Source organism: Antechinus flavipes, chromosome 5, assembly GCF_016432865.1.
Source record: "Antechinus flavipes isolate AdamAnt ecotype Samford, QLD, Australia chromosome 5, AdamAnt_v2, whole genome shotgun sequence".
In the NCBI taxonomy this organism is placed as follows: domain Eukaryota; kingdom Metazoa; phylum Chordata; class Mammalia; order Dasyuromorphia; family Dasyuridae; genus Antechinus; species Antechinus flavipes.
Window position 1 is genome coordinate 266,590,517 of NC_067402.1, and position 22,902 is coordinate 266,613,418.

The following is a 22,902-nucleotide window of genomic DNA, read 5'->3' on the forward strand; positions in this document are numbered from 1 at the left end:
TCCTAAAAGGTGACAAAGCCATCCCCATCCCCACAATCTTGATTGTCCTAAGGGCCCATGGCTTCAGATGCTCATCTCTCAAAGCGGCTTCCTCATGGGCTCTGGACATATTGATATATATTCTTGATCATCTAAAAGCATCAAGTAAGTGGATATGGACCCATAACTACTCAGATGGGGTCAAGACCAGTGGACTCAGTGGAGTTCGTTAAAGTCACCTATTAACCTATAGCTATATGTATGCATCTACCAGTATTGTTCTACAACCATAATTTGTCATCAACAACCAACAGAAACATCTTTATCCAAGTGAAAGCATTCTTCATGACAACTTTCAGAGAGCACTCCCTCATACTACTGAATAATAATTTTTTTAAAGGCCCAAAGCCCCCATATATCCACAATCATAGTGCAACCTGACTGCTATTACTAAAGCAATAGAAACCTGTGAGTATGACTTGTCCTGCTTCTACAGTGCCTGGAGCACTCAGTGATTAAGATTTTCTCTAGGTCACTCAGCCAATGTGTCAGAGATAGAATATGAACCTAACCCTTCCTGGTTTTGAAGCCAGGTACTTATCCATATGATCCAAGGAGATCATATACGGAAACTCCTTTGTAAAGTCATTTATCATTATTGTGCTTTTCTTAGTTTCTTTGGGACATACATACCGACATTTCCCCCCTTCTTCTCCTACTAATAATGAGAATGCTTCTCCTCATCTCCACCTCCTGATTTCCTTCAAGTCCCAGTTTAAATTCCATCATCCATGGAAAATATTTCCTCACCCTACTTAATGCCAGTCCCTTCTCTCTAACTGATCCTCCCCAATTTATCTTGTCTATATCTAGTTTGTACATAGTCTTCTCCATTGGACTATGAACTTCATGAGAATAAGGAGTGGATTGTTTTTGCTCTTCTTTGTATCCAGGTACTCAACACTATAGCTGGCACATAGTAGGTACTTGATAAATCCTTAGTGACTGAATAACTGACAAGTGATGGTGATTCAAGACATCTGGCTGTATGCCTAAATATAACAGGAAACCTGGGAAAGGGATTTTTCCCACTTCTGTCTGACTCTTACCATCTGGGCTCAAAGGGGGAATTAGTTTGCGTCTCACTTCCTGAGTCTCCATCCTGTTCATTTATCCTCTTTTCCCTCCCTCCTTGTGATTAGTGACTTTCTGATCTTTCCTTCCCTTTTCTTCTATTTCATATGCTTCTCCCCAAGTCTTTTTCAGGATACTCCCATCTTCATTGTCCTCTTCACCCACATAAGTCAATGTTTCTCAATTCATACCAATTTCTCACACTGAAAAATTGTTCTTCAGTTGGTCATCAAATTCCTCCCAATATGAGATTCTCTCATAAGTAAAAAACAAACAAAAAAAAAAGCATACAATCTTAGGCATCGTGTGCTTTTGCTCTTTGCAGAATACTTGGTTATAGGAATTATCCTATGCTGTTTATAGTCTGTTCAAAAAAAAAAAAGAAGAGGGTCCATCTTCAACTGCGCCTTAATTATACCTTTGTTTGGTTTTCTATCCTAATCCAACAGCCAGGTTTTGTCATCTGCCTATGTTCAATAATTCTGTTAAAATTTTGATGGATCTGGTATCTCAAAGATGCAGATCACAATTCTCTCATCCTATGTGACTCTCTTTTATGTTGTTTCAATAGTCTTCTAAAGGGGATCCACTACACATGCTGAGGACTCTTCTGTAGATTAGAGGTTCTTAACATGGGTTCCATCAATTCCAAGGGGTCTGTGTAGAGATTTTAGAATGTCCATGATCTTGGGCAGGGAAAAAAATTTGCATTTTTATTTTAAAAGTTTTCTTTTGTAATCCCATATGTCTTATTTCATGCATGTAAAAAGTCTTCTGAAAAAGGACCAATGAATTTCCCAGAATTTCAAGGATATTCACGATCCAAAAAAAAAAAAAAAAATTAAGAGCCCATGGTCTAGATTACTTGATAGTGCATGGTCACCACATGAGCTGTCCATCAATTGATGTGGCTCTCACCACATCACTAATCTACCACCTTCTATGGATGCTATCTTTTTTTCATATTCAGTTTTTCATTGGCATCTATTGGTAACTTTCAACTTGAATTCCTTGGAAACTATGGCCTTCCATGATTTATAGTCATACAGCATCTGTGGAAGCTTATCGTTGTTAAAAATATGGATATTTCTGATTTTTCTTGTACAGAATGATAATTGTGGAAATATATATAGAAGAATTACATATATTTAACATATATTGGATTATTTGCCATCTAAGGAAGGGAGTAGGGAAAATGGAGAGAAAAAAATTTGGAACAAAGGTTTTGCAAGGATGAATGTTGAAAACTATCTATGCATTTAATTTGAAAATAAGTTTGTTTGTTTTTTTCCCCTGAGGCAATTGGGTTTTAAATGACTTGCCCAGAGTTACCCACCTAGGAAATATTAAGTGTCTGAAACCAGATTTGAACTCAAGTCCCTTCTGACTTCAGGGCTGGTGCTCTATCCTCTGCACCACCTAGCTGCCCCTAAAAAGCTTTTTTTTTTTTTTTTTTAAAGAAATGTTTCTAACTCACCCTGCTCTCAATCCTCCCCTCCCTTCTAGCCCCTCTTCTCTTTTATCGTCTTTCTTCGAGCCTTTCGGCCCTCACTTCTATCCAGTCCCATACAACTGAGTGAATATGTTATTCCTTCTTTAAGGATCTGATGTAGGAGCCTCTGCAGTGTGCCGGAGTTTGATGGAATCAACACAGTGCCTCCAGAAACAAAAGCAAATGGATAACTTCACTGTTGATAGGGAATCCCTCTTCCATTTGAAATCCATTAAGGACAGAATCCTATTCACCTTAACTATAAGAGTTTGCCATGGTCATGTCAATACCTTTGTACATATAACTCCATATTTTGTGTTTACTTGATATTAATAATCATATATTCATCAAGTAAGATTATGTTTTGTGATAACTTGTAAGGAATTTTGTATGGTTTTATCATATCCATGAGAAAAAGGAAACAAATATAGTTGATAGTGATTACAATTCTTCCATCTGCCTTTTAGGGAGAACAATAAGAATGGAATGGGGCTTTTTAAAAAGCCTTTAATATCCTTACTTCTTTCAGAATACCTTGGGAATGATCCCTAAGGGCCCTTAAGATCGTGTCACCTTCAAACAGCTCATACCTCTTTTATGATTCTCCCAATCCAGCTGTTCTTCCTGTCTCTGTTTTCTTCAATGCCATTTAAACAATATCTTGAAGCACATCTGGAAGTGTGATGTCAGAGACCAAATTTGATGATCCCACTGTCAATGGGGAAAAGAATTTGTTATTAAAATCTTCACTAATCTTTTCCATTTCTATTTATCTTTTTCTTTTCAGTTTTATTCTAAAATGCCTGTGAGATGACTTTGCTTACTTAGGTCTCCTGCCAAGCTTTCTGTAAATTGCTTTTCCCTTATTTGCTTCTTGCTGTTTTATGAAATAATAATGCTCATAATCTTACACCAATTTCCTCTAAGATTCTACAAAGCTCTTTACATTCTAAATCAGAATGTTGCTCTTAGATGTTTAGCATAGAGACTCAGGATTTTCTGGCTAAGGCTGCTTCTAGGCTTCTGGTCTCCCCACTGTGACGATGGATTTATGTCATATAGACTTCCTTAAGAAATGAAAACAATCTGTGTCAATGTGAGTTCCCTTATCTATTTCCCATTTTTTCAGCATCAACTGCTTATTGAAATATGTCAAGTTGGAGCTGACTCAATTGTGTGTCATATCTTCTAAATTTTACTTACCCTCCTAGTTTGTTTAGGATTTTGGTCTCCAGTCTAACAAATTGTTGTTCTGATTGTACTCAGAATGATGATTAGTTAACCAATTAGTAAATAATAGATTCTTTTCTGTCAAAAAATAAACAATTTAACTTTTGGTGAGGATATTTTGTACTTGCTATGTTTATAAAGTATTGATTCCCTCCTCAAAGTCATAATAACTGATAAGTTTATGTTTTGTACAGTGTATAAACATTTGACCAATCTCATTTTTTGCTGATATGTGTTTTCCTAAATTTATTGAAATCTTTACCTCCGTCCACATTTGCAGTGACACCAGTCAAACTATATCTTCATTTAATTTGGGTTCTCACTTGTTATTTTTCAGGCTTGTCTGGTCATGTTCAACCTTTCCTGATTTCATTTGTGGTTTTCTTGGTAAAGATATTGGAATGGTTCTCCAGATGAAGAAACTGAGGCAAGCAGGGTTAAGTGACTTGCCAAGGGTCACACAGCTAGGAAGTGTCTGAGGCTGAATCTGAAACTCAAGAACTTGAGTTTTCCTGCTTCTAGAGCTAATGCTCTACCCACTGTACCACCCTAGTTGCCTCAAGTTCTTAGTCATAAATTAAAGTTTATCTGTCAACTAAGTCATAATAATAATAATAGGTAGCATTTGTATGGTACTTTAAGGTTTGTGAGGCACTTTATAGCTATTATCTTATTTGATCCTTATAATAACACTGGGAGGTAAGTGCTTTTATTCCCATGTTTCAGTTTATTGAGTATAAGACCAGAATTTGAACCCAGAATTTCCTGATTTCCTGTCCAATGCTTTTTAATGACACAAAATTTAAAAGATCAAAGGACAAAGAAGAGATAATATTTGATCCCTAGCTTTGGATATCTATATATAACTTAAAGTAGTTTTGCATTTAGAGAAACTTCTAGTCTTTTCCTGATTCTGAGGACAGCCTGAGAAGCAGGACTGCTTCTATCTGATACTTTTCTTGGCAGCTCTGTTAGCTCAGCTACCATCCTATTTCAAGCCCTCATCACCTGCTGCCTGCCTATTGCCATAGCCTCTGAACTCTGCCCTCTAAATCCATCAGCTCCCTCCTTAATGTCTCTAACGCACAAACCTGGACATGTGCCTCCTGCTCATCTCTTAGATAGAGTACAGGCTTCTCTGTCAGGCACTTAGAGACCTTCCCAGTCAGCCTCCCACCTATGCTTCCTGTCTCATTAGGACTCATACACCCTCTATATTCCCGCTCAACTGGCTTATCAGCTCCTCTCTGGGTCAGGCATTCCATCCCCCGCTGCTACACCACTGGCTCCAGTGTCTGGAATATGCTGCCTCTTCATCCCTGCGCCTGGAATTCCTAGTTCTATTTAAAACTCAGCTCGAATGTCACCTCACACCAGGAGTTTCCTGGTGACCTCAGTTGTTGGTGCCCTCTTCCCCTTCCTCCCTCCCGGAAATTACTGTCTGTGGTTATTTATTATGGGGCTCACCTGTTTTTCCTCCCAGCTAAGCTTTGGCTTCCCCATCAACATGCTCCTCATCAAAATGATAATATCACCAAATCATATTTACTCTACATCAGTTGCCTCAGTTGTTTCTACCCCAGTGAGGGGAGGGCTGGAGCAGGGGAACAGCCCTCTAAATCTCTAAACTGGTAGCCAATCCTTCATTTCCCCCAGCTTTACTTCTTGAGTTGCACCCCATTGTCATCCACTCCTTGTACAGCATACTCTCCTTCTCTCTCTCTCTCCTTCCACATTTTAGCTACTTTTTGTATGTTGTCTTCCCCTTGTAGATGACAAGCTCCTTAAGAGTAGGGTCTTTTTTTATATGTACCCCACATAGTAAGCACTTTATGTTAGTTGTTTAGATATAATATAGTGTGTAGATATAGATAATAGTATTTCAATATACTATAGTAATAGTAGTAATAAGAGTAGGAGTAATAGTAGGAATAGGCATAATAGTATTAGGAGTAATAGGATAGGTGTAATGTTAATAGGAATAATAGTCATAGGAGTAATAGTAGGAATAGATATAATAGTATTAGGAGTAATATTTATAGAAGGAGTAATAACAGGATAGGTGTAATGTTAATAAGAGTAATAGTCATAGGAATAATAGTAGGAATAGGCATAATAGTATTAGGAGTAATATTTATAGGAGGAGTAATAACAGGATAGGGGTAATGTTAGTAGGAGTAATAGTCATAGTAGTAATAGTAGGAGTAGGCATAATAGTAGTAGGAGTAATAGTTGTAGTAATAATAGGAGTAAGCATAATAGTAGGAGTAATATTTATAGTAGGAGTAATAACAGGAGTAGGTGTAAAGTTAGTAGAAGTAATAGTCATAATAGTAATAGTAGGAGTAATAGTTGTAATACTAGCAGTAGCTATGATAGTAATAGTAAGTAATAATAGGAGTAATATTTGTAGTAGTAGTAATAGTAGGAGTTGGTGTAATAGTAGTAGGCATAATAGTTGTAGTAATAATAATAGGAGTAAGCGTAATGGTAGTAGGAGTAATAATAGGAGTAGGTGTAATAGTAGTAGGAGTAATATTTGTAGTAGTAGTAATAGTAGGAGTTGGTGTAATAGTTGTAGTAGTAATAATAGAAGTAGGTGTAATGGTAGTAGGAGTAGGCATAATATTAGGAGTAATATTTATAGTAATAGCAATAGTAGGAGACTTCCAAGAAAATATTTCAAAGATCTAGAAAAAATAACAACAAAATTCATATGGAAGAATAAAAGATCGAGAATCTCAAGGGAATTAATGAAAAAAAAATCAAATGAAGGTGGCCTAGCTGTACCTGATCTAAAACTATATTATAAAGCAGCAGTCATCAAAGCCATTTGGTATTGGCTAAGAAATAGATTAGTTGATCAGTGGAATAGGTTAGGTTCACAAGACAAAATAGTCAACTATAGCAATCTAGTGTTTGACAAACCCAAAGATCCTAACTTTTGGGATAAGAATTCATTATTTGACAAAAACTGCTGAGATAACTGGAAATTAGTATGGCAGAAATTAGGCATGGACCCACACTTAACACCGTACACCAAGATAAGATCGAAATGGGTCCATGATTTAGACATAAAGAACTAAATTATAAATCAATTAGAGGAACATTTGTGACCAAAGATGAACTAGAGACCATTATTGATCACAAAATAGAAAATTTTGATTACATCAAATTTAAAAGCCTTTGTACAACAAAACTAACGCAAACAAGATTAGAAGGGAAGCAACAAACTGGGAAAACATATTCACAGTTAAAGGTTCTGATAAAGGCCTCATTTCCAAAATATATAGAGAATTGACCCTAATTTATAAGAAATCAAGCCATTCTCCAATTGATAAATGGTCAAAGGATATGAATAGGCAATTTTCAGATGATGAAATTGAAACTATTGATCAGAGAAATGCAAATTAAGATCACTCTGAGATACCACTACACACCTGTCAGATTGGCTAAGATGATAGGAAAAAATAATCATGAATGTTGGAGGAGATACCGGAAAAGAGGGACACTAATACATTGTTGGTAGAGTTGTGAACGAATCCAACCATTCTGGAGAGCAATCTGGAATTATGCCCAAAAAGTTATTAAACTGTGCATATCCTTTGATCCAACAGTGTTACTACTGGGCTTATACCCAAAAGAGATACTAAAGAAGGGAAAGGGACCTGTAGGTGCCAAAATGTTTGTAGCAGCCCTGTTTGTAGTGGCTAGAAACTGGAAAATGAATGGATTCCCATCAATTGGAGAATGGTTGGGCAGCCCTGTTTGTAGTGGCTAGAAACTGGAAAATGAATGGATGCCCATCAATGGGAGAATGGCTGGGTAAATTGTGGTATATGAATGTTATGGAATATTATTTTTCTGTAAGAAATGGCCTGCAGGATGAATACAGAGAGATTTGGAGAGACTTACATGAACTGATGCTAAGTGAAATGAGCAGAACCAGGAGATCATTATATACTTCAACAACGATACTTTATGAGGATGTATTCTGATGGAAGTGGATTTCTTTGACAAAGAGAAGATCTAACTCAGTTTCAATTGATCAATGATGGACAGAAGCAGCTACACCCAAAGAAAGAACACTGGTAAATGAATGTTACTCTTTGCATCTTTTTCTTCCTGGGTTATTTTTACCTTCTGAAATCAATTCTTCCTGTGCAACAAAAGAACTGTTCGGTTCTGCACACATATATCGTATCTAGGATATATGGTGATATATTTAACATGTATAGGACTGCTTGCCATCTGGGGGAGGGAATGGAGGGAGGGAGGGGAAAAATTGGAACAGAAGTGAGTGCAAGGGATAATGTTGTAAAAAATTACCCTGGCATGGATTCTGTCAATAAAAAGTTATAATTATTAAAAAAAAATTGTAATAGTAGGAATAGGCGTAATAGTAATAGGAGTAATGTTTATAGTAGTAGTAATAGTAAGAGTAGGTATAATAGTTGTAGTAGTAATAGTAGGAGTAGGCGTAATAGTAGTAGGAGTAATGTTTATAGTAGTAGGAATAGTAGGAGTAGGTATAATAATTGTAGTAGTAATAGTAGGAGTAGGCGTAATAGTAGTAGGAATAATAGTTGTAGTAGTAATAAGAGTAAGTGTAATGGTAGTAGGAACTGGTAATAGTAGGAATAGGTGTAATAGTAGTAGAAGTAATAGTTGTAGTAGTAATATTTGTAGTAATAATAGTAGTAATACAAGTAATTAGTAACTAGTAGTATTTACTCTCTGCTTAACAGAGAGCAATTAAAACATTTTTATTATATTGTATTATACTTATATTTCTCAGCCTCAATTTCCTCCTATTTGAAATGGATATATATATTTGGCAAGGCAATGGGAGTTAAATGGCTTGCCCAGGGACAAAGAGGTACCAAATATTAAGTACCTGAGTCTGATTTGAATTCAGGTCCGCCTCACTCCAGAGGCAATGCTTTCTCCACTGTGCCATCTAGCTGCCCCTGAAGATAATATTCTTACCTAGCTCATAAGGTTGTTGTAAGAATCAAATGAGAATACAAGTGTCAAATGCTATGTAAATGCGGACTATTATCATCCCCACCACAAATCTGAAAAAGAGGTGCTGTTTTTATTTTTTATCTTACAGATGAGGGAACCGAGGCTGAGAGATTAAGCAACTAGACAATAATTTCTAGGAAATGACACTAACAATTATGGGAAATTAGAGAAACTTAGGGTGAGGGGCCATTTGAACTATCTTAAAGGAAGCTGGAAATTCCAAGAGATCAGGGTATGGAGGCAGAGTATTTCAAAGGAAGATTCTTCAGTGTATGGGTAAAGACTCACCTGCTCTGTGAAATCAAGATTGCTGCCAAGTTGTTTGCTACTTCTGATGTTCTATAGCACTGTAGAACACGGCAGAGTGAATGTAATGAATACTGGTGGCAAGAGATCAGAATTTCGGTTTGAGATCCATTGCTTCCTAGCTGTGTGACAAGAGCCAAGTTATTAGCCTCAAAGTCTTCATTTTTAAAATAAGCAATAATAATAATTCTAGTGTAGTGAAAATAATACTTGATATGAATTCAAGAGGTCTATGTTTGAATCCTGGATCCTGTTACTAGAACTAGTCAGTCAGTCAACATTTATTAAGCTCTTACTACATACATGCCAGACTTTATACTAAGTATACATTTCTACTCTCTGGGCCTCAGTTTCTTTATCTGTAAAGATGAAAAGGTTGGATTACATTATCTTTAAATTTTAATAATAATAGCATCCTCTCATAGGATGCTGTGAGTATTAGATGAAATGATAGCTATAAAGTGCTTTGTAAACCTTAAAGTGCCATATGAGGGTGATTTTGTATTAATATATGTCAAACTAGATACAAATGCTCAGATAATGGGTCATGGGGAAGCAGAAAGTCAAAAAAAAAGCAACATGGACAGATGATATATATACTTCTATTATCATCCTCTGCCTTCCACCACACTTAGGTCCAGTCCTTCAGGCCAAGCCTTTTGTAAAATGCCATGCATTCCTCACTGATATGTTTAGATAAATATGTGTTGGACGTTAAGCACATGAGCATACTTCAAAACCCAGAGACCGAAAAAGGAATGTTACCAAACGAGATGGCCCATATTGGTCTTCTGTTTGATATAGAATAAAAGATTGTCAGAGAAGGATGAAATGGAAGGATGGCTCTGTTTTAGTGCCTTTCTGAGTGAAAGGTAACAAGGTTCTAATATAATATGGTACTTTTCTTCTAAGCCTTTTAAATCCTTAAAAAAAAAAAAAAAAAAAGAATACCTTAAATATTTGGCTCAGTCACTCTAGTGACTTAGAGTTTAAAAAGCTCTTTCATACACTTTATCTAGTCATCTTCAAATATTTATTAAGACCATATTAAATGCCAGATCTCATTTGATCTTTACCTATCTTGTGAAACAGGTAGGGCTTACATCATTATGCTGTTTGTAACCATGGAGAAGCTGAGTATCAGATAGAGTCAAAGGGTCATAGATTTTTGAGCTGGGAAGGGTCTTGGGTCCCCTTTTTTGACAGGTGAGAACACTGAGACCCAACCAAATGAAAGGACTTGCTAAGGTCTCACAGCTAGTAGTGATGAAGCCTAGAATAAAATACAGGGCTTCTAACTTTAAGTCTTGTGCTTACTCTTTTTAAATTAAATTTTAAATTTTAATTTAATTAAGTTATACAAATCAACATAAAATAATATAACAAATTAATAAAATTTAAATTAAAATTTTAAAGAAATCAGCTATTCAAAGACTATTTTGATCCATAACAGATAAAAAAAGAGGATATTCTATGAAACTGTTTTTAAAAGATGTATACACACACAGACACACACACACACACCCTGCATATATAATATATATGCATATATTACACAGACATATATAATAACTTCTACCCATTACTTTCTAAACTGTCCTGCTTGTCTGTGCTTCCTTCTACTATCTTCCTTCCACTACTTTCTGTTCATTAAAATCAAACAAATCCATAACTTTGCAATGGACCTCATATATATATATATATATCACAAGTACAGTTAAGCAAAATGAATCCACACCTGGAGGTTTATCTGCATTTAAACTAATGACTGCCATTTAAAGACCTTCGTTCCACTCTGAATCTGCTGCTCTCCCAGGTTTCAACCCCAAGGTCCAGTTTCCATCTTTTTCCTTTCTACTTCCTATCTCCCCTACCTCCTTCCTTGATTCCTTTCCCCATTCAAATGTAAGCTCCAAGAAGACTGTTTCTTCACAGTTCTGAGCACAATATTTGGCACAAAGCATGTCCTTAATAAATGTTTATTGGATTGCATTGGATTCATCACTTAATCTCTCTTAATTCTAGTACCTTCCCTCTGTTAATTATTATCTCTTTATCCTTTATCTAGCTTGTGTATATTTGTTTGCAAATTGCAGCCCCCATTAGATTGTAAACTTTTTGAAGGTAGGGGTTATCTTTTGCCTCTTTTAGCACAGTACCTGGCACATAATAGGCACTTAATCAATGTTTAATTAATCACAGTTTCCTGAAAGGGTGACTGGTTATTCAGTTCTTAAGGCATTCAGATTTTCTTTACAATGTTATCTTTATATAAATTGTTCTGGTTCTGCTCTCTTCCCTCTGCATCAGTTCATATTCCACAAGATTCTCTGAATTTGTCATTTCTTACAGCATAATACTGCACCTAGGTGACATTGTAACTAGAACTGGGCATTGGAATCAGAAGGATCTGAATTCAAATTCAGCCTCAGACACTTTCTACCTGTGTGACAATCCCTTAACACTGTTTGCTGTAGTTTCCTCATGTGTAAAATGAGCTGGAGAAGAAAATGGCAAACCACTCTAACATCTTTGCCAAGAAAAATCACAAATGAAGCGTCAGTCAGACCTGAACAACAACTACCACCCACCATTACAACCACAACAGTATAATAATGTTTCACTATCTTCATATGGCACAATTTGTTGAGCTATTCCCTAACTGTCTAAGAGGCAGGACCAGCTCGAGAGCCACATTTCTTTTCTTTTTCCTCTTTTCTATCCCTCCTCCTGAATAGGGGAGTTTGAATAGGGAGACTATTGCCTCCTGGATATTATCTTCTTTCTCAATCCATACCTTCACCCCTTTCTCTGTTCATTATCAAAGGAGTTAATATAAAGTGCTTTGCAAATAGTAAAACCCTAACCAAATATTAGTTATTACCTATAGGTAACAGGTGTAACCAGGTGTAAGGTATAACTAGGGAGTGGTTGGGAGAAAAAATATTTGGAAATGAATATATGGATGTGGAAACAAAAGACATCAAAAATAATAAAATCCTCCTTTAATACTTCATCAAGGTAGAGCAAATTCCTAGATCTAGAGCTGGAGACAGGAAGAGAGGGCTCAGAGGCCATCTGATGTACCCCTCATTTGACAGATGAAAAAACTGAGGTCTAGGGAGTACTGTTATTACTATTATAGTGGTGGTTTTTAAGTCATTTCAATCATGTCCAACTCTTCATGACCCCATTTAGGATTTTCTTGGCAAAGATCTTGCAGAAGTCTGCTATTTCCTTCTCCAACTCATTTTACAGATGAGGAAACAGGCAAACAGGGTGAAATGACTAGCCCAGGGTCACACAGTTAGTACGTCTCTAAGGCTGGATTTGAATTCAGCTCTTCCTGACAGAGGACCATTTCTCTTGGCATGGAGTTGATAAGTAAAAAATGCTTGTTGCCTAAATGATGGAAGTTTTTGACCTTAGCTATTCTGAAGAATCATTGATGCCATTCTGGAAGGGGTCACTAAATGAATTTTAGGCGGTTCCTATGTGTCACCCACCATGTTAAATCTTGGGGTTACAAAGACTTTAAAAAGCTTAGATTCTAATAAGAAAAGACACCTTATAAAGGGAACCTTGAATTGGAAAGCAGAAAGAAAAATTGCATTGATGTCAGGACAACCCACACTGATAAAAAATCATAGATTCTTGAAATATATTGAAACCAATAAATCCAATACCTATGATAAACTAATACAGAATTTGCCTAATTCTAATTGGGTCTGCTGAAGGTAAATAGTAAAGGAGGGATGACAAGGAAAGAACCCAGAGTTTAAATATAGAGCTGCTGTGTTTGTACACCTCTTGGGCTCATGGCTCCCAAAGGGGCGGATACTGTGGCTATAAATAGCAGCTGATTTTATCAGTTGAGTAATCTTCAGCATGAGCCCCCTCGATCAGCTATCTTGAAAGTCACTTAAATTGTTTGGTTCCTGTTTGATCTGATTCTGATTTGTCTGATTTCTTATGAATTTTTTTAAAAAAAATTCACATATCCCATAAAAATATTAATGTGCAAAATCATTACATCTACACCTAACCCTCAGTCAGCATCACTAAGGGGAATTTGTCAATACCACTAAGAGAGCATGTGGGTCCCCTGAGACCCTGAATAAAGTCTTAGAAACAAAAGCATAGTGCCTACTAAACTTAAGGCACTCAGTAAATTTTAATGCAAGAAAGTCCTTCAAAGTTTAGTTGAGAAGCTTCCTTTCCTTGAATTCTTAGCAATTTGCATCAATGTGGTTGGCTGCATCCTGTTTCTTTTGAGGTAATTATGACTGTGGTTAAATGAATGTTGCTACTAATAAAGTGCACTGAACACCTTTAAAATAGACCATCCAAATTAAAAAAAAAAGTTTTTCTATCAAGTGACTTTCAAAAACAAATGACCCCTTTAAGGGTAGTTTCTATTGCATATGATTGGGGCATGAAACTGTTAAAACAGAATTTGGTGTTTTAATTTTTGTTCTTTCCTTAATCCCTAGCTTTCTACAGATCTTAGAGAAGAGCCTAGTTTCTAATAAGGAAATATCTGAAAAACTAGACGTGAAAATTTATTTTTAAATTTTTATTTCATTAAATATTTCCCAATTACATGAAAAACATTTTTAACATTCATTTTAAAAATTTTGAGTTCCAAATTCTCTCTCTCCCTTCTATCCCTACACCACCCCCTGAGAAGGTAAGCAATATAATATCAATTATATATGTGAAATTATGCATATTTCCTTATTAGCTGTGCTGCAAAAGAAAATGCACAAAAAATGAGAAAAATAAAGTTTTTTTAAAAAGTAGATACCATTTTCCTCCCTCCTTTTTTCTTTCCTTCCTTCCTTCCTTCCTTCCTTCCTTCCTTCCTTCCTTCCTTCCTTCCTTCCTTCCTTCTTTTCTTCCTTTCTTCCTAACTTCCTCCCTAACTTCCTAACTTCCTTCCTTTCTCATTCCAAAATAATCATTATAGGTTGCTATCACTTGGTGGCCACCTTTCTGGAGATAAGTAGAATTGTGACTAGGGTATTGATACTGAAGGGTCATGCTGCTTCTCCTCTATAGACCTTTAGCCCACCATCCCTCGGCCCCACTGTCCCTGTTCCATGTGAACTCACAGTGCTCTGTCTCTCTCTCCAGGTTTATTTCTTTTGAAAGTACTCCCCATCACACTCCTCCTCTTGGGGACTAGAAGATCAAGGGCCCAGGAGTTGTTCATATTATGGGGAACTAGGCCATGATTGTCTGGGGCCTGGATTCTCAACATTCTTGCCCATCTTAACAAATGAGGGCACTCTACAGGAGACTCAGAAGGACTAGACACAATTAATGATGCACCTGTCGAGAAAATTCACTCTATATGTTATCTGTCTAAAAAAGGCTATTCTCTACCTGAGAGCTCCCAATGCTGTTCCATGCCCTCTTGTTGTAAACAAAGGCACAGAAAGAAATTAATGACAAAAAAAGGTCAATTCCAGGTGTTTATGAGAAACAAGGAGAAGGAAAGGGAATAAGCATTTATAGATTGCCTACTGTATGCTAGGCACTATGTTAAGCATTTATTATCTCATTGGGGCTTCACAACAACTTATAGAACTAAGGTGCTATAAAATATTCTCATTTTACTGATGAGGAAACTAAGGCAGATAGAGTTTGTGACTTGCCCAGAGTCCCAAAGCTAGTAAATGTTGGAAGCTGGATTTGGATTCAGTTCTTCCTAAATCCAGGCTCAATGCTCTATCCATTATGCAATGAAAAGCTTCCTCCAGAGACATATAAAAGTGAGATGGAATGCGCTTCCCCTCACTGGAGACCTATAATAAATACCAGCTTGGATAGCCATTTGTCAGGGATGATCTAGTGTGGATTCCTGCCCAGGTACAGAGTGGACTAGATATCTTTGTGATTAACTAATGTAAATGATTGATGGAGTTCATGGTCTATAAACTAGGTTCAGTGAAGTCCAGATTATGCAATGTTTTTATTATCCCCCCTCTCCCCCAACAAGGAGTTTTACTAGAAGATGACACTGGAATTTTTTGATTTCTGATTTGCCTAAAGAACAGTTCAAAAGAAGCTATAGTGGGCAGTTAGGGATAACAATGGCAATTTAAAATGAAGTTGCTTAAAGCCACATTTGACTGACCCTTTTATTCACATAGCAAAGAAGATTATCATGGGTCTTTTATAATCCTTAATTTTCACTGCTTTTAAATTATAGCAAACTGTAAAATATTAATAAATTTGAGAACTCAAAAAGACATGAAACAAAAACTATTTAAGATAAATACAGTTTTAGGCATTGTAACCAGAGTTAGAATTCTGAATTTATGGCAATTTTTAGTTTATTTCTTTCAGACATATGTCTGAAAAATGTAGTCTCAATGATGTAATCAAGTCAACTAGCATTTATTAAATATTTATTATGGAACAGGTACAGTGACGAGTTCTAGGCATACAAAGGAAAGCAAAATAGATAATGGATGGATGTATGAATAGATATAAATAAAAGTCTTATATAGAGAGATCTTGCTCTCGAAGAGCTCATAGTTTAATGTAAACAGCTATGTACAAGCAAGATATAGACAGAATAAATTAGAAATAATCAAATAGGGAAGGCACCAAAATTAAGAACTGGAAAAGGATTCTTATAGAAAGTAGGACTTTGGTTGAGAGTAGATGAAAGCTAGAAAAGCTAAATAGGGGGAAATGAAAGGATAGAGAATTCTAAGTAAGGAACTCCAAGTGTGGAAATACCTTCCACTGAAGAAGCTTTATCAACTTTTCTACAACTTACAATCCTAAAGAGATGTCTGAAGTATGATTAGGTGAAATTAATTTATTCATCCTTTCAATAAACATTTATTAATGTCAACTAAATTCTAGGTCCTGAGAATCCAAAGAGAAGCAAAAACTCCTGCCCTCAATCTAATGAAATGAATTGCCCAGAGTCAGACAGCCAGAATGTATTAGAGGCAGGACTTGAACTCAGATCTTTGTGACTAACAAGACCACATTTTTATCCATTACACTTCATATTATCTAAGATGGGACATACTGTGTACAAAGGAAAAACATTACCAATTAACTCCTAGAAAATGCAAACTATTCTTACCTAGTGCTATGTGGGAACATTATTCCAGTTTAGAACAGGGTCAGCAATGGCACCACTCATGCCCCCAAAATCTTAAGAGTTATCTTTTTTCCCCCCTGAGGCAATTGGGGTTAAGGGGTTTGCCCAGGGTCACACAGCTAGGAAGTTCTAAGTGTCTTGATACTGGATTTGAACCTCCTGACCACTATTTTATTCACTGCACCTTCTAACTACTCCTAGAGTTATCTTTGACTTACTTATCCCTCACTCTTTTTGTCTCCTACATGTAGTGCCACCAAAATCTATTAGCTCTCACTCTGAATGTTTCTAATAATTCTTTTTCCTTTGTATGCTGCCTCCATCAACAATTCAAGTATTCATGACTCAAATCCAGACAAACCTTTGTCACCAATCTCTCCAAGTCTTCAGCCCATCCTATGGATACTTGTCATACTTAGTCATAGAGCTAGAAATGACCTCACAGATAACTCCAGGACTCATCAGATTATTACAATGGCTTCCTAATGGGTCTCTCTGCCTCAAGTTTCCCTCTGCTTTATCCCATCCACCATGCTGCTATTAAAGTGATTTTTCTTAAGTGCCCATATTCCAGTAAACTCCAGTGGCTCCATTTTGCCACTAGGATAAACTATAAACTAGGATAAACTAGGAAAAAAAAGATAACTCTTAAGAGTTTGGGGGCATGAGTTTTAGATTTTTAAATGCTTTACAATCTGGCTCTTCCTATCTATTTATCTATCCCAGTCTGCCCTACATTTTGCCAGACTGGTCTTCCCCTCTGTTCCACCCCATCTCCCATTTCAGTATTTGTATGCTGGTCATTCCTTATACCTGAAATGCAATCTCTCCTCTCCTCTGACTCAAGAGTCCTTCTCTTATTTCAAGCTTCAGCTCAAGCACTTACCTTCTCCATAAAGTATTTTCCTGATGTCTCCAACTGTTAGTGCCCTCCTTCCCAAATGACATTCTGTTTAACTATTTTGTGTCAGTCTTCTATGTAATTATGTCTATATGTATACATGGCAAATCTGGGTATGCATATACAAATGCATTTGTACTTAGACACAAAAATACTTGTTTGTTGTTTACTTATTTAGTCATCTTTAGCACTTTGTGACTCTGCAGATGCCAATACTGTTCATGGGATTTCTTGGCAAAGATACTAGGGTGGTTTTGCCATTTTTTTCTCCAATGGATGAAGGCAAATTTCTCCAGAAATGAAGTGACTTGCTGCCTTTGAACTTAGGTCTTCCTAACTCTCAACCCAGATTTCTATCCATTGTATCATTTAACCATTTCTATATACTTGTATATGTCTGTGCAAACAATATATATATATATATATATATTTATACACACATGCATATTTCAGATATGTACAATAGACACACATGTACATATATTTACATGTATGTATGTATGTATGTATACAAACTTGTCTTTTGGTTCTTCTCTATACCTATCCTCTCCCTCACCCCACCCCAGATCCTTGTGAACCTGGATTGTTTCATTATATTTGTATCCTAAAACTACCACTACAGTACCTGGCACATAGTAGGTGCTTAATAACTGAAATAACTAAACTGTATATGATTGAGGGACACTAGAAGCAGGGGTCATGGGAGTTGAAGTGATAGAGGAGCTAGGAAACCAGAATATTTCAGGGGAACAGGGTTTAAGTTAGAGAAACCTATAAGAAAGATACTGAACTCTTTGATGAGAAAGTGACATAGATGAGAGTACTAAAGATCTGCATGGACTGGAGAAAACTTTAAAGGAAGAGAGGTAGGGATCGAGGGACAATGACAGAGGGAAGGAGGATTGAACATTGGTTGGCAGTGGGAGCCAAGAGGCTCCTTTTCCTCCTCTTCCTCCTTGTCCCCCATCACCTCCTCCTCCACCTTTCTGGGGCAACCAGCCAAGAAAAGTTGTATATTCAGGATAAAAGCAGGTTTCTGTGAACACCAGAGGGTGGAAAGGAACACAAGAAAATGAAGATGAGTGTGTTAATAGAGAAGAATTTCCAGAGGATACAATGGTGAGGGAAAAGTAAAGAATACAGGGACTACAGGAGCAAGGCGAATGGGTCTGAGGGGAAGGGATGAAGCATGGGGAGACAGCAGAGGGAGGGAGACCTGTTGTCCAGGCAGGCAGAAATTCTGAATCACAGGGTTGGAGGAGCTGGAAAGAGGAATTAGTTACTCATCCTCCATGGGGAGTACCAAGTAATGAGGAGCCAAATTTCAAGTTTCAAATGAGAAAGAATGAAAATTTCTCTGTGGCTCCTGATTCAGGAGGGGGAATCTCCTCTGTTGATTTCCAAGAGGGTGTGTGTGTGATTTTTTTTTTTTTTTGTCAGGATACCTATCAATCATTATCATTTATTTAATTTTCATTTTATTTTTGAATAGACCTTTGGTTTCACCAGAACAGGAAGCTCCCTGTGAGTAACTCACCCTTCTCATACAGGCTCAGCAACCTTAGCTTCTAGTAGAGTTGCCTGGGGATACTGAGAGATGAAATAATACTAGCTAAGATTTATTTAGAGGCACCCACTATGTTTCAGGAAGTGTATTATCTCATTTTACAACAACCCTGGAAGATTGTTATTATTCCCATTTTCCAGATGAGAAAACCTAAGCAAACTGAGTGTAAGTTGATATTATGTGATTTTCGTCACCCCTTGATTTTAGGGGGACTTCTGTTCTGATAATAAGTCAGTGATTCTAGATTTTCTGCCTCAGGAAATTCCTGGGCCCAATCTGATTCTGACCACTCCTTAGATAACTTCTGGCCTCAGGAAACTCCCACAGATCAAACTCCTGAGACAATGGTGAATAAGACCACTCCTCAATTCCTTGCTGACTGGTAATCTGGTCAGTAATAATCTGGTCAATGATAACCAAATTTCTTCCTATCTTTGAGCCATAGGATTAGCATATCAATGATAAAAGATGGATAAATGTCTCTCTTTGCTTCCGTTTCTCTGCTGAATTCCCTTACAATTTAGCCCGCTTTGTAATGGAGTTATAATTGAAATAAAGCTTTGACCCTTGGCTGAGGAGATGGCTTCAAGCCTTCAAATTCTTTTGAGACATTTCGAGACACTGGTCTGGGATCCCAAACTTTTGGGGTCCCCCTTTTCTAACCTCAACAAAGTGACTTACTCAGGATCATAAAGCTACTACATGTTGGAGATTGGATTTGAACTCAGGTCTTTTTGATTCCAAGTCTGCCATTTTGCCACCTAGGTGCCTCTACTTGTCCAGAATCACACAGTCAAGAAGAGTCCAAATTGGGTTTTCCCAACTCTGAGACCAGATCTCACTCCACTATCCCACAATACCTCTCAACTACCACCATTATTGATGACGAACATTGAGGGTTTATTCTTTTTCCAGTATAGGCCTTTTCCTACCCCCTTAATGTCTTTTTCTTTGATGTCATCATCTCAAAGTTTATTCACAATCCCAACCTCAATCCATGTGATGCCCCAGTGACGGATACAGTTCTCAAGAATTACAGACATAATTTTCCCATCTAGGAATGTAAACTGTTTAACCTTAAAATAAAATATATTTTCCCCTGTTTACCTTTCTATGCTTCTTTTGAGTCTTGTGATTGTAGATTAAATTTTGTTTAGTTCTGTTTTTTTTTTTTTTCAATCAAATAATTGAAAGTCTCTTACTTCATTGAAAATCCATCTCTTTCTCTGAAAAATGAGGCTGAATCTCACAGGGTACTTAATTCTTGGTTGTAATGCCAGGTCCTTTGCCTTCTGATACAGGGTATTCGAGGACCTCCGATTCTTTATTGTAGAAGTTGCCAGATCCTGGGTAATCCTGACTGCTGCTCCTTAATATTTGAATTGTTTTTGTCTGGCAATTCGAAGTATTTTTAAGTTGAGCTTGTAGTTTTGGAGTTTTGCAATAATATTCTTTGGCGTTTTTCTTGTGGAATCTTTTTCCAAAGGTGATCAATGGATTCTTTTTAAAATTTTCTTTTAAATTAAAGCTGTTTGTTTTCAAAACACACGCATAGATAAATTTTAACATTCACCTTTGCAAAACCTTGTGTTACAAATTTTTTTCCTTCCCTTCTTTCCAACCCCTCTCCTAGAAGGCAAATGTTCCAATATGGTAAATATGTGCAATACTTCTATACACATTTCTACAATTTTAATGGATTCTTTCAATGAGTATTTCCCCCTCTGTTTCTAGAATATTGGGGCAATTTTCCTTAATGATCTCCTGTAGAATGCTATCCAGACTCTTTTTTTTTTTTTGGTCATGGCCTGTAGGTAGGCCAATAGTCTCTTCTGGATCTATTTTCCAAGTCGACTGTTTTTCCAATGAGATATTTCACATTTTCTCCCATTTTTTTCATTCTTTTTAGTTTGTTTGACTGATTCTTGCTGTCTCACAAAGTCATCAGCTTCCACTTGTCCTGTTCTTTTTTTTAATGTGTGATTTTTTTTGTTAGCTTTTGTATATCTTTTTTCATTTGGTTAATTTTACTGTTTAAGGAACTGTTTTCTTAAGACAATTTTTTTCTTTCCTTTTCTAAGCTTTCCCAAGAGTTGACTCTCTTATGCACACCTCTCATTTCCTTTCTCATTTTTTCTTTTACTTATTCTCCTCTTAAAGTCTTTTATGAGCACTTCCAAGAAATCTTTTGGGGCTTGACTCCCCAAATATTTCCAACCCTGGGTCCAAACTCTGGTCATCTTATATTAGTTACAGCTGTGGTGGCTCCACATTGCCTGTAGAGGCAAATTGAAATTCTTCATCCAGGCATTTCTATTTCCTACAACCACCCAATGCATACCAACAGAGTCTGCTGTTTCAGCTTAATAGACCTTTCATCTCTGCCATTTATTGAGTCTGCTGTGTCTTTAAAATTCCCTGCCTCTATCTCAGGATCAGCTTCCTGTTATTTTTAGTTAGATGAGTTGATTTTCTCCCCAAAAGGGGAGAAGGCCATGGATATGGACTTCAGCCACAAATTTGACTATTTCACTATGTTTGTAAATAAAATGGGGAATATGTAGATTGGATCTGTTTGGAATGGTTGTTCAGCTGGATTCAAAGAATAGTAATCTGTTAAGAGTAAAGAGAGATTTGTGATGGAGTAGTAAACTGATTGCAAGTTAAGTAGTAAGTAACCTTGGGGGCTCAGTGTGCTTGAGTTTCAGTTAAATCACTTAATTATCTTTGCCTCAGTTTTCTCATCTGTAAAATGGGCTGGAGGAGGAAACAGCAAACCTCCCCAGTGTCTTTGCCAAGAAAACCCCAAAAAGGGTCAGGAAGAGTTGTTGAGCATGATTGAAATGACTGATCAACAATTACAAAAATAAGGAGTTAGATGGAGTGACCTCTAAGATCCCTTTTGACTCTCTTTTCTAGTATTGGTTCATGGGATTATGTCACCCTGGAAAAGAGGTCTCCAGTGGAATGTCATTGAGCTCCATCCTTAGTGTAATTTTTTTTTAGCATTCTTATCAATGAGAAAAAGGAAAAAGACAAAAGATATTTATCATGAAATAACATTATTAGAGAAAAAATACAGAGTATGTTTATCATGAAATGACACTTGGGGGATACCTAATATATTGGATGACAAAACTGAGACCCCAAATATTCCAATTCATTGGCTCTCTCTAATGAAGTTAAGAATGTGTCATGTAGGAAAAATAAGTTGCATTTGAATTTTTAAAAAAATCAATTGTACACATATGGGATGTGGGAAACAGAGTTAGAAAGAAGTTTATGGGAAAAGGATTTTCCCAAATTGCCAGCTCAATATGAATCATCCTGATGGGAGAAGCCTTGTGCCCAAAGGGAGGGAGGGAGGAGGTGGGGCTTTGGGGCTCGGTTCTGTTCAGACCACAGTTGGGCTACTGGGTACAGCTCTGGGAGCCAGAGGCTTAGGGAAGGGATGCTGACAAGCTAGAGCACAGCCTAGGAGGGCAATGAGGGAATAGAAACAGCTGTGCAGTTGAAAGCATTCCAACAGCTGTGCAGTTGAAAGTTCATTTGGATAAGATATTGTTTATGGGAGAGATGAAATGTTTGAAGGAGAATCAGATAAAAGAAAGATTTGACCGCTTTGCTTGGTCTTGGGAGGGGGAATCAGTGGGTATAAATGGATAGGAAATCATAGCTCAGCTCAATATAAGGCAAAAGAAACTTTCTCCAAAATGGCGGTATGCCTCTGCCTGAAGGGATAGAAGTAATGAGCTACCTGTTACTGCAGATATGATCAATATTCATACTGATACAGGTAGAGAGTTGGATTATATCATTATGGTTTAATATGGAGGGTCTGAACCTTTTTGGTGGCTTTAGACCCTTGGGCAGTCTTGAGGAGGCGACTCCTTTTCAGAATTAGGTTTTTTGTTGTGATTGTTCAAGCTGTTCATTTGTGTCCAACCCTTTGTGTCCCCAGGGACCATAGCATGGACTGTCTATGGGATTTTCTGTTTTTGTGTGTGCCCTTTTTTTGTTTTGGTTGGGCAATTGGGGTTAAATGACTTGCTCAGGATCACACAGCCAGTAAGTGTTATGTCTGAGGCCACATTCCGACTCAGTGCTCTATCCACTGTGCCGCCTAGAAGCCCCTG

General features: G+C 37.0%; 1 protein-coding gene across 1 annotated transcript in view; it reads right to left on the reverse strand.

Annotated features, from left to right (window-relative positions):
* UBE2N (ubiquitin conjugating enzyme E2 N) overlaps positions 1-17,291 on the reverse strand; it is an 88,567-nt gene extending 71,276 nt beyond the window's left edge. Inside the window, exons 1-3 of the mRNA XM_051963676.1 lie at positions 17,185-17,291; positions 9,152-9,291; positions 3,196-3,316 (exon numbers count right to left, since the gene is read on the reverse strand). The gene's annotated coding sequence lies outside the window, so the exon portion shown is untranslated. The remainder of the gene's footprint in view (positions 1-3,195; positions 3,317-9,151; positions 9,292-17,184) is intronic.
* Positions 17,292-22,902: the final 5,611 nt, after the last annotated feature.